The sequence below is a fragment of the Colobus angolensis genome, unplaced genomic scaffold (assembly GCF_000951035.1).
Source record: "Colobus angolensis palliatus isolate OR3802 unplaced genomic scaffold, Cang.pa_1.0 Scaffold35, whole genome shotgun sequence".
Classification (NCBI taxonomy): domain Eukaryota; kingdom Metazoa; phylum Chordata; class Mammalia; order Primates; family Cercopithecidae; genus Colobus; species Colobus angolensis.
Window position 1 is genome coordinate 3,773,238 of NW_012116821.1, and position 10,649 is coordinate 3,783,886.

Consider the following 10,649-nt stretch of genomic DNA (forward strand, 5'->3'; position numbering starts at 1 on the left):
TTGTCTCCGCGTGTGAGAAAATGGGGCGAAAGCTGAGCGCGGGGCGGGCGTGCGTGTGGGGTGGTGCGTGTGGTGTGTGTGTGAGATCGGGAGGCGTTTGGCTTGGAGCCATTTTTTTTTCTTAATTGTGGAGACAGAAAATCCCTGAAAACGGTTTCCCCAGGGAGACTGGGCTGCGCTCCTCCTCTTCCTCCCCGGCGTCGGGCCCGAGCGGCTTCCCCGGCTGCGCTGCCACCTCCCCTGCCGGGCCGGTCTCCCCAGCCCGCCCGCCCCATCTTCCGCGAAGCCCCCGGGCAAGCCGGGTGTCTGCAGAGCGGGCCCGGTCACCTGTCGTGGCAGCTGCATGGAAATCCCGGCGCTTCTGCTGTCTGGAGTCTGTGCTGTTTCCTCTGGCAAATCACGGAGATTCTGCTCCCAGCACCAACCCTTCCTCTTTGCCATGAGCTCCACAACACAGAGCAGGACGCCGATTCCAAAGTTTGACCCGCTTGGGATAATTAGCTGGAAGGTGTCTACTTCTTCCTGTGGCGACACCGCTTCAGGGGTGGGAAGGTGAGGGTGGCCTGGCTTTGTGGAAGGAAGTAAGGGTGACACGGCCCTCTCCGGGGTTGATGTCCTTTAGGGACCTATTCCTTCTACCTGCTGAACTGCCCTTGTCATCAGAAAGTCTCTTAAGACTTTCCCGTCGGGGATAATCAACTCTCCTCGCCAGGAACTGTCTTCTGGATCTCTTTGGGGTCTCCCCCACCCCTCTTTTGTTTTACAGTAGTTCAGCACCTTAAGGATAGCCATTAAGTCATTGCGATAGGCAGGTTTATGAAAAAGCGCAGAGGAAGTTATTTCGAAGGTTTTGAAGAACATAAAAACCCGTTGTAGGGGTGAGTGTGAGTCCCTTCCTTTGTGCCTCTTCCTCCGTGTCTGGGGTCTCCATTTCTCAGTTGAAGTTCTTGCAGACAAACCCGCTGGGAATGGTGCCGTGGTCCTGGAAAGTTCTCCCCGGGCTCCGCAGCGCCAGATTGCTGGGGTGTGAGATTGTGATGGATGACAAGTGATAGGGCCCCTTGCACATAGCCAGGCTGCAATCCAGAGAGGCCATGGGCACACTCATCTCACGTTGTGCAGTGATAGCCACGTTCTGAATGGGAGAGTCACAAGTGTCCTGTCTTCTAGTGAAGTCCTTGTTAGATAACTGGCATGGAAGTGCTGATACGAATAAATTGTGAATAGCTAAATTTGATGTTTAGTTCCTCAGTTGAAAGAATGGTACTTAATTTGTATGAAAGTTGTTAGACGATGTGAATTTCCTTTAAGAATTTTAAGAGCTGTGTATTAGGGCTGTGGAAGTAGCAGGTTTATTTATTTTTGGTTTTGTTTTTTACATTATGTGGGGAGGTGTTGGCTTCCAAAGTTAAAGTCCGTAGTGCTGAATTGGAGGGAGGAATATGGGGAAAAATTTTTTCAGCACAATGGAACTTTCATACATGGAGGATGATTAGGAAGTCATGATTGCTTCCCGTGGTTGAGAAATACGAACTTTATGCATTTACTATTGTTTATTTTAAAATAATGTCCTCTTCATTTAGAAAGTTTGTGTGTATAAATCATATTTAAATCATATTTACCTTTCAGCCTTGCATATGGAGTTCTAAGAGTGCTAGTTTGGTTATTCACAGGTTTTTACCTACCAAAACTCTGAATAGAAAAAGATTTTTAACCCATAAAGCAATGTGTGGTACCTGAAGCCTGTTTTAAATGGAATCATCCAACATTGACGCTGAGATGGCGAGTAATGAAAGGAGGGTCAGGCAAAGTTTCAGCCCTCTCACTGGATAGTTTATAGTACAGTGGGAAGCCCAGGTTTTCTTTTTGATTTTGCTATAGATTCCAGTATCTAAATTCAGGAAGGTTTGTGGAGTGGCTACCATGTGCATGGCTAAGTTAGGTGGGAATGTTTCTTCATCTCTTCTACTCATTTACAGCATCAACAAACAATTCCTGGAGAGAGTGAAGATAGAGTGGCTCAACTATGAATGTGATTTGTAACACGCATTTAAACATTGAGTACAACCTCTTAAGAAATGCTGTGATTTAGTTACTGCATGGGTTTCTGTTTAGGATTCTGTGAAGCATTTCAATATTACCAAAAGCCTTACAGAAATTGTACATTTGTCTGTAGTTGAGACTGCATGGAATATGTAATTAAAATGTCAGTTTTTAAAAATTTGGCTGAGATAGTGTTAATTTAGTTTCTAAATTCTAACATACTAATTTTTTTGTGGTAAAAGGTGCATACCATAAAATTTATCATCCTGGCTGGGTGGGGTGTCTCACGCCTATAATCCCAGTACTCTGGGAGGCTGGGGCAGGTGGATCCCTTTAGGCCAGGAGTTCAAGACCAGCCCGACCAACGTGGTGAAACCCTGTCTGTACTAAAAATACAAAAATTAACCAGTCATTGTGGCACACACCTGTAATCCCAGCCACCTGAGAGGCAGAGGTGAAAGAATTGCTTGAACCTGGGAGGCTGAGGTTGCTGTAAGGTTGCAGTGAGCAGAGGTTGTACGACTGCACTCCAGCCTGGGTGACACAGCGAAACTGTCTCAAAGGAAAAAAAAAACAAATTTTAAGTGTATGGTTCAGTGGCATTAAGTACATTCACGTTGTCATGCAGCCATCACTTCTGTCCAGAACTTTGTTCAGATTCCCAAACTGAAACTCCAGACCTGTTAAACCCAAACTACTTGTTTTCCCCTCTCTGCATCCCTTGGAACCCACCCCTCTATTTTCTATCTCTACGAATTTGACTACTCTAGGTACCTCATATAAGTGGAATCACACAGTAATTGCCCTTTCATGACTGGCTTATTTCACTTAGCATGATGTCCTCAAGGTTCATCCATGTTATAGCATGTGTCAGCATTTGCATCCTTTTGTTCTTGCTGTTGTTTATAGAGACAAGGTCTCACTATGTTGCCCAGGCTGGTCTTGAACTCTTGGGCTCAAGCAGTCCTCCCAGCTAGGCCTCCCGAAGTGCCCGGTTTACAGGCATGAGCCACCACGCCCAGCCGAATTCCCATCCTTCTGAAAACTGAATAATATTCCGTTGTATGTATATACCACACTTTGTTGATAAACGTTCTAGATTTTTGTATACTAAGTGTTAGTAACTGTGGTACTTCATGATGATCAGGAACCTTGTATTTGACCTTAATGAAAAGACCATGAGGCAATGATCAGGAACTCTGACTAGAAGTTATAGAACACTTGTTTTATTAAAACAAATTTAATTAAATGAGTTAAAACAAATTAGTTATTATTTAATGCATAGCAACTCTTTAAAATAAGGACCCATGGGGAATAAAACCAATAAGTGTGTTAAATCCTTGGTGGGTCCTATCACTTCCCTTCTATATGGATGATGACATTTATAGCACATCTTTCTGAAATTGTGGCTGATGCAGATGTTGTGGTTTTTAATTCCAGCTAATGTTACAGTGGTGGTATATTTCGCTGAATGGAAAGATATATTCATTTATAGAACTCCTTTAAAATTCAGTAAATCTTAAAGGGAAATATAGGTAAATGTTAATAGAATTCCAGTATGGAAAAAGTCTTTCTAAGCTTAACACCAAATGGAAACCTATAAAGTAAAAGATTTGACAGCAGTTTTTACAGCGTATATTATTTTCAGTGTCTGTATAGTGAAGAATGGCATGAGCAAAAAGACAAATGACAAACTGGAAAAATATGTGCAACATATATTAAGCATCTCAATTTATATAGAGCCATAAAAATCAATGAGAAAAAGATGAACAGTTCATTAGAAAAATGGGCTAAGGACATGAACAGATCTTTTTTCTTTACATTTCAACTTTTTATCATGAAATCTTTTTTTTTCTTGTGGCCATTCATTTAGTTGAGTGAAGAACATCAGTGTATTAAGAAGGTCCCTCTTGGCCGGGCGCGGTGGCTCAAGCCTGTAATCCCAGCACTTTGGGAGGCCGAGATGGGCGGATCACGAGGTCAGGAGATCGAGACCATCCTGGCTAACACTGTGAAACCCCGTCTCTACTAAAAAATACAAAAAAAACTAGCCGGGCGAGGTGGCGGGCGCCTGTAGTCCCAGCTACTCCGGAGGCTGAGGCAGGAGAATGGTGTAAACCCGGGAGGCGGAGCTTGCAGTGAGCTGAGATCCGGCCACTGCACTCCAGCCCGGGCGACAGAGCGAGACTCCGTCTCAAAAAAAAAAAAAGGTCCCTCTTTATCACATGATATTTCTTAGCAGATATTTTGGAATGCTCAGAAGATTCCACTTTCAGTCACCTATGGCCTCCTAAGACATAATTTAAAGTGGGACTTGAACAGAAGTGTCTTCAGACTCTAACTGAAATGTAGAAGTAGTTTCTGTTTAAATCCTGGAAAACCTTAGATAAGGTTTGTGAAACCGAAAAAAGATCAAATCAGCACACACAGATAAAGGATACAACAGATACCAAGATGGGTAAATGCCCAGTTGTTTTCTTTTTTTTTTTTTTTTTGAGATAGGGTCTTGCCCCATTGCCCAGGCTGGAGTGCAATGGCCCCATCTCGGCTCACTGCAAGCTCCGCCTCCCAGGTTCAAGTGATTCTCCTGCCTCAGCCACCTGAGTAGCTGGGACTACAGGTACATGCCACCACACCCAGCTAATTTGCTTTTATTATTTTATTTTTTTGAGATGGAGTCTTGCTCTGTCGCCCAGGCTGGAGTGCAGTGGTGCAATCTCGGCTCACTGCAACCTCCGCCTCCCAGGTTCAAGTGATTCTCCTGCCTCAGCCACCTGAGTAGCTGGGACTACAGGTACATGCCACCACACCCAGCTAATTTTTGTATGTTTAGTAGAGACAGGGTTTCACTGTGTTGGCCAGATTGGTCTTGAACTCCTGACCTCGTGATCCATCTGCCTCAGCCTCCCAAAGTGCTGGCATTGATTACAGGCGTGAGCCACCACACCTGGGCGTATTTTCAGTCCTCATAATCTGTACAAAGCTATGAGGCAACCGGTAGACCATATCTCACTAGGCAGACTTTGAGGAAGATGTTTCCCATTTGAAACACAAGAAATTATTTATGAAAATATGGAGATGAAGAGGGAGAAGTTCTGTGCTTCTTGCTGTGTTTACCTTTATTATATTCCTTTTTTTTTTTTTTTTTTTGAGACGGAGTCTCGCTCCTGTCGCCCAGGCTGGAGTGCAGTGGCCGGATCTCAGTTCACTGCAAGCTCTGCCTCCTGGGTACATGCTATTCTCCTGCCTCAGTCTCCTGAGTAGCTGGGACTACAGGTGTCCGCCACCACACCCTGCTAATTTTTTGTATTTTTAGTGGAGACAGGGTTTCACTGTGTTAGCCAGGATGGTCTCGATCTCCTGACCTCGTGATCCACCTGCCTCGGCCTCCCAAAGTGCTGGGATTACAGGCGTGAGCCACCGCGCCCAACCTGCTGTTTCTTTTTTGTTGCTGGAGCCCCTGCAGGTTTCTGGTGTCTTGGGGGTATGATGTTACTTGTAGAGGCAGATAGTGTTGCTGCACTGCCAGGTCCTGGGGAGGTGGGTGGGCTGCTCACAGTTTTACTGGCATCCAGTTCAGATGAAGCTCCTGCAGTTGCTCCCTGGGTCCCTTTTCCAATCTGATCCTTCTTTTTACCTTTCCTTCTTCCCCAGATAGAAAGAACATTCTCGCATTGGCAGCCATCTTTCTGGATCTGGGGTAACTTTTGGGTCATAATTCTTAGGCAATTTTCCCTTCTTTTTCTTTTTCAAATCCCCCTTTCCTTGTTCCTTTGGTTGACTATCTCTAGTAACTTTTCCACCCTTCCAAATGTACGTAGCACCAGGAGAATTTTCAAGAGCCTCAACATCTACTTTTAGAGACATACTATCTGATGATGGCAAGTGTTTACTAAGAGCTTTGCCTTTCTCTGGATCTACAAGTGAGTAAGCAGAAATAAGCTGTGCCAGGGTGTGAATATCTTTTGGATTTTATTTCCATAGCTGTTCTAGGTCACTAATTGCCTCCTCCTCCTGCCCATATTTGAGCTTGAAGTTTGCAGCTTCTTTTATCAAGGACAAATGAGCAGGAGATTTGGGCTGATGGTTTTGATACCACCGGATAGCTTGTGTGAAGACATCAATGGTACTATTAATATCTTTGTGGCTATACATGGTCGCTAATGCAGACACCATGCCTGGTTTCTACTTTAACTCCTCTATGCTTCTCAATATTAGACATGCTAAGAAATATTCTCCTGAGAAATTTTCATCTGTGCTATGGTCAGCTTAATTTCAACTGCATTTTCTTGATGCTAATCTGAAAATTCCTGAAGCAACTCTATTGCTTTTGTGTGCTGCTTTTCACACAGAGCTGGGCGGCTTGGATTAACACAGGTAAGAGATGCTTGGGACTGTGGGACTGTAAACAGGCGGATATTTTGAGGCATTGTTTGGCCTGGTTTGTGTACATAGCAAGTAATGCCTTGTTAAATTCTTTTCTTTTCTTTTTTTTTTTTTTTTTTTTTGGAGACGTTGTCTCGCTCTGTCACCCAAGCTGGAGTGCAGTGGTGTGACCTCGGCTCATTGCAACCTTTACCTCCCCGGTTCAAGCGATTCTTCTGCCTCAGCCTCCCGAGTAGCTGGGACTACAGGCATGCGCCACCATGCCCAGCTAATTTTTGTATTTTTAGTAGAGACGGGGTTTCACCATATTGGCCAGGCTGGTCTCGAACTCCTGACCTTGTGATCCGCCTGCCTCTGCCTCCCAAAGTGCTGGGGTTACAGGCATGAGCCACCGCGCCCAGCCAGCTTTGTAAAATTCTATAGCTTGTAGTTGTTTCCTGGAAAGCTTAAACTCTACTCTTTCTGCGTTGGTTAATTTCACTTTCTTCTTGGAGTCAAAGACATTTTGGTCCTTGTTAATGGTAATGATGTTATTTGCAATTACAGTTAGTCACCCCACATCGGTTGGTTTTAGTTTTATTATTTGATTGTAAAGTTGCAAAGCCGCCTCTGTTTGACCTGAAGCTGTAGGATATAGGCCATCTGACCATGAATGATGGCCAGTCCTGCCTGTGGGTCTTCCTCAGTCCCATCAGTGTCTTCTGATAATGAATGGTGGCAAAGACCTTCAGCTTTTTGTAGGATTTTCATGGCCTGGTTCAGCTGGCCGTGGATCAGTGCGCATGCAGTGTTGTAGCACAGCTCATGTGTGCCTTCTTGGAAGCCCAGGCTCTCTGGAGCCACTTTTTCCCAATTGCTTTGAGCTGCAACAAATGCTGAAGGGTTTGTTTTCCTCTCCTCATCATAATCATCGTGGGAGTTTCAGATGAGATCTCTTTATGCTGCTAAGCATTCATCATAGCATTCCAAACGGTATAACACTTGTCCATAAAGCTCCTTCAGTTTGTCTCTCTGCTGGTTGGCACTTTCTATTGTCTTCAAGGCATTCTCAATTCTGTTCAGCCTGTACTTGCAGTACACCTTTTCAGAGGAGAGAGAGTTATTGGCTAACAGTTTGGTGCAAGTATTGATGACATTCAGGGCTTCCCTGAAACTTCCAGTCTGGATAAGGCATACCACTTTACAGTGCACGCCAGTTACATCATCTTTGTTGATCTGCAGTATCTTATTGACAGTCTTGAGAGCGCTCATGAAGTTGCCGTTCTGGCCTTACCAGTTCGCTTCACTCAAAAGTGCAGGCACCGAAACTCCACCCCGCTGCTCACTGTCACCCAGGCTGGAGTGCAGTGGCACGATCTCGGCTCACTGCAACCTCCACCTCCCGGGTTCAAGCAATTCTCTTTGCCTCAGCTTCCCAAGTAGCTGGGATTACAGGTGCCCGCCACAACACCCGGCTAATTTTTTTGCTGTTTTTAGTAGAGACAAATTTAGAGATAATTTTGTCTGTAAATATTTTAGTATATGTCTCTAAAAGGAGAAGACCCCTTAAAATACTTACAATACTATTATCTTACCTTAAAAATTTTTTTCTTAGTATCATCAAATATCCAGTCAATGCAGTATATATTTGTGTGTGTGTGTGTGTGTGTGTGTGTGTGTGGGCGTGTACGTGTCTGTGTGTTTACATCATGTCATATATATTTATATATGTATGATTGTTTGAATTAAGATCCAAATAAGGTCCATACATTGCAATTGGATGGTTTAAAATCTCTTTTAACTTATAGGTTCTCTATCTTTTTTTTTCTTTGCAAGTTTTTATTGAAGAAATTGAATTTTACTCTTTGCGTCCTTGTAATGTAAAATACGTTCTTATATTTCTTTCTTTTTTTTTTTTTTTTGAGACGGCGTCTCGCTCTGTCGCCCAGGCTGGAGTGCAATGGCCAGATCTCAGCTCACTACAAGCTCCGCCTCCCGGGTTTACGCCATTCTCCTGCCTCAGCCTCCCGAGTAGCTGGGACTACAGGTGCCCGCCACCTCGCCTGGCTAGTTTTTTGTATTTTTTACTAGAGACGGGATTTCACCATGTTAGCCAGGATGGTCTCGATCTCCTGACCTCGTGATCCACCCGTCTCGGCCTCCCAAAGTGCTGGGATTACAGGCTTGAGTCACCGCGCCCGGCCATGCTCTTTTATTTCTTATGTTTCTGATACATTGGTAGTTCGTTGTAGAGCCTTAATCAAAAGAATCCAATTTTATTTTTTTGTGAGGGCAGGATTATTTTCATCAGGAAGTCTGATTTCTTTCTTTTTGTGAATTAGCAACCATTCTTGAATGTTAACTTGGTCCATGAGTTCAGGAGGGATTACAATATGGTTACATCCTATCATTTAGTTATTAGCTGAAATATATATTTGTGTGTGTGTGTGTGTGTGTGTAGAAATTCTCCTTTGTCAATTATTTGGTTACCTTGAGGTATAGAGTGTATAGAAAGGGTGTGAAAAGTGTCTGATTATTTCCCTTGATTTACCAGTTTTGAAAGTTATGATTTGGCCCCCTAGCATCCTCTGGTGGTGGTGGATGAGGGTTTTTAATTTTTTTGCATAACATTATGAACGCCTATTTTAGCATATGTGGTGTGTTTCAGTCCATTGCAGTTACTGTCCTTTTGATGCTCAACTTGCCCCCTCTTTGGGCAGTGGAGGCTTATTTAGGTTGGCCCCTGAGTCCTTCTGATGTATCTCTAGTAATCTCAGAACTTCCTTGCTTTATGGTATGATGAGATGTTTCAGGTTCATCCTGTATACTTTCTGTTTCAGACATGGAATCAGAGCAGACCATTTTTAAAAGAAAAAAAAGAAAAAATAAATGTGCAGTAAACAAAATGTTCAGTTTTACTAGTCATTAAATAAATACAATTCTGAGCAAAAGTAGATACCATTTGTTATGGACTGAGTATTTGAGCCCCGCCACCCCCCTTCATATGTTGAAGCCCTAAGTCCCAGTGTGATGGTATTTGGAAGTGGGGTCTGTAGGAGGTAATTAAGGTTAGATGAAGTCATGAGTGTGGGAGCCCTCATATGGGATTAGTGTCCTTAGAAGAAGAGACATCAGAATGTTTGCTTTTTCTCTCCCCATGTGAGCACACAGCAGGATGGCAGCTGCCTATAAGCCATGAGAAAAAGCCTCAGAATGAAACCTACCTTGCTGGTACCTTGATCTTAGACTTTTAGCCTCCAGAAGTTCAAGAAATAGATTTCTGTTGTGGCCGGGCATGGTGACTCATGCCTGTAGTCCTAGCACTTCGGGAGGCTGAGGTGAGAGGATCACTTGAGCACAGGAGTTTCAGACCAGCCTGGGCAACATAGTGAGACTTTGTCTCTATTTGTTTATTTTTTATTTAAATAATAATAGTAAAAAAACCCGTAAAATAAACATAAAATAAATTTCTGTTGTTTAAGCCACTCAGTCTATGGCTTTATGGCAGCCTGAGCAGACTAAGACAGTATTTTTTAATGATTATGTTGGCAATATAATTTAGACAGAATTTTTTTATTTTTTTGGAGACAGGGTCTCACTTTGTCACCCAGGCTGGAGTGCAGTAGTGCAATCATGCTTACTGCAGCATGACCTCTCAGGTTCAAGCAATCCTCCTCCTTTAGCCTCCTGAGTAACTGGGACTATAGGCATATATCACCACACCTGGTCAATTAAATTTGTTTTTTCTTTTTGTAGAGATGAAGTCTCACTATGTTGCTCAGGCTGGTTTGAACTCCTGGGCTCAAGTGATCCTCCTGCCTTGGCCTCCTGAAGTGTTGGGGTTACAGGTGTGAGCTACCGCACCCGGCCTAGACCCAGTTTAGACCTTTATGGATTTGAAGTGATTTGGTAAAGTTGAATATACGGTATCATGTTATGATGACTTCTGCTGTTCCTTCTCTTGGTAATCTTATTATTTGGGCATCTCCTGTTGTGGAATGCGAATGATAAGGATGATGGTAATTCTTGGTGCTGGTGCAGATGAAGGGAGGTATGTCCTCTCAGCCTAAATAAACATTGATGCACTCATTCCAGATAGCTGCTGTTATGTATCACAATGCAAAGTGTGCATAGCCTTCTACCCAGGAAGTCCACATTTAGTAGGAATTTATCCTGAAGAAATAATAGGAAATGTTAGAACAGATATGTGTGCATAGTAAAGAACAGCAAATAACCTTAGA

At 43.5% G+C, this 10,649-nt stretch overlaps 1 pseudogene; it reads right to left on the reverse strand.

Annotated features, from left to right (window-relative positions):
* Nucleotides 1–934: 934 nt before the first annotated feature.
* The window catches only part of LOC105519511, a 25,007-nt pseudogene continuing 15,292 nt past the window's right edge, over nt 935–10,649 (reverse strand).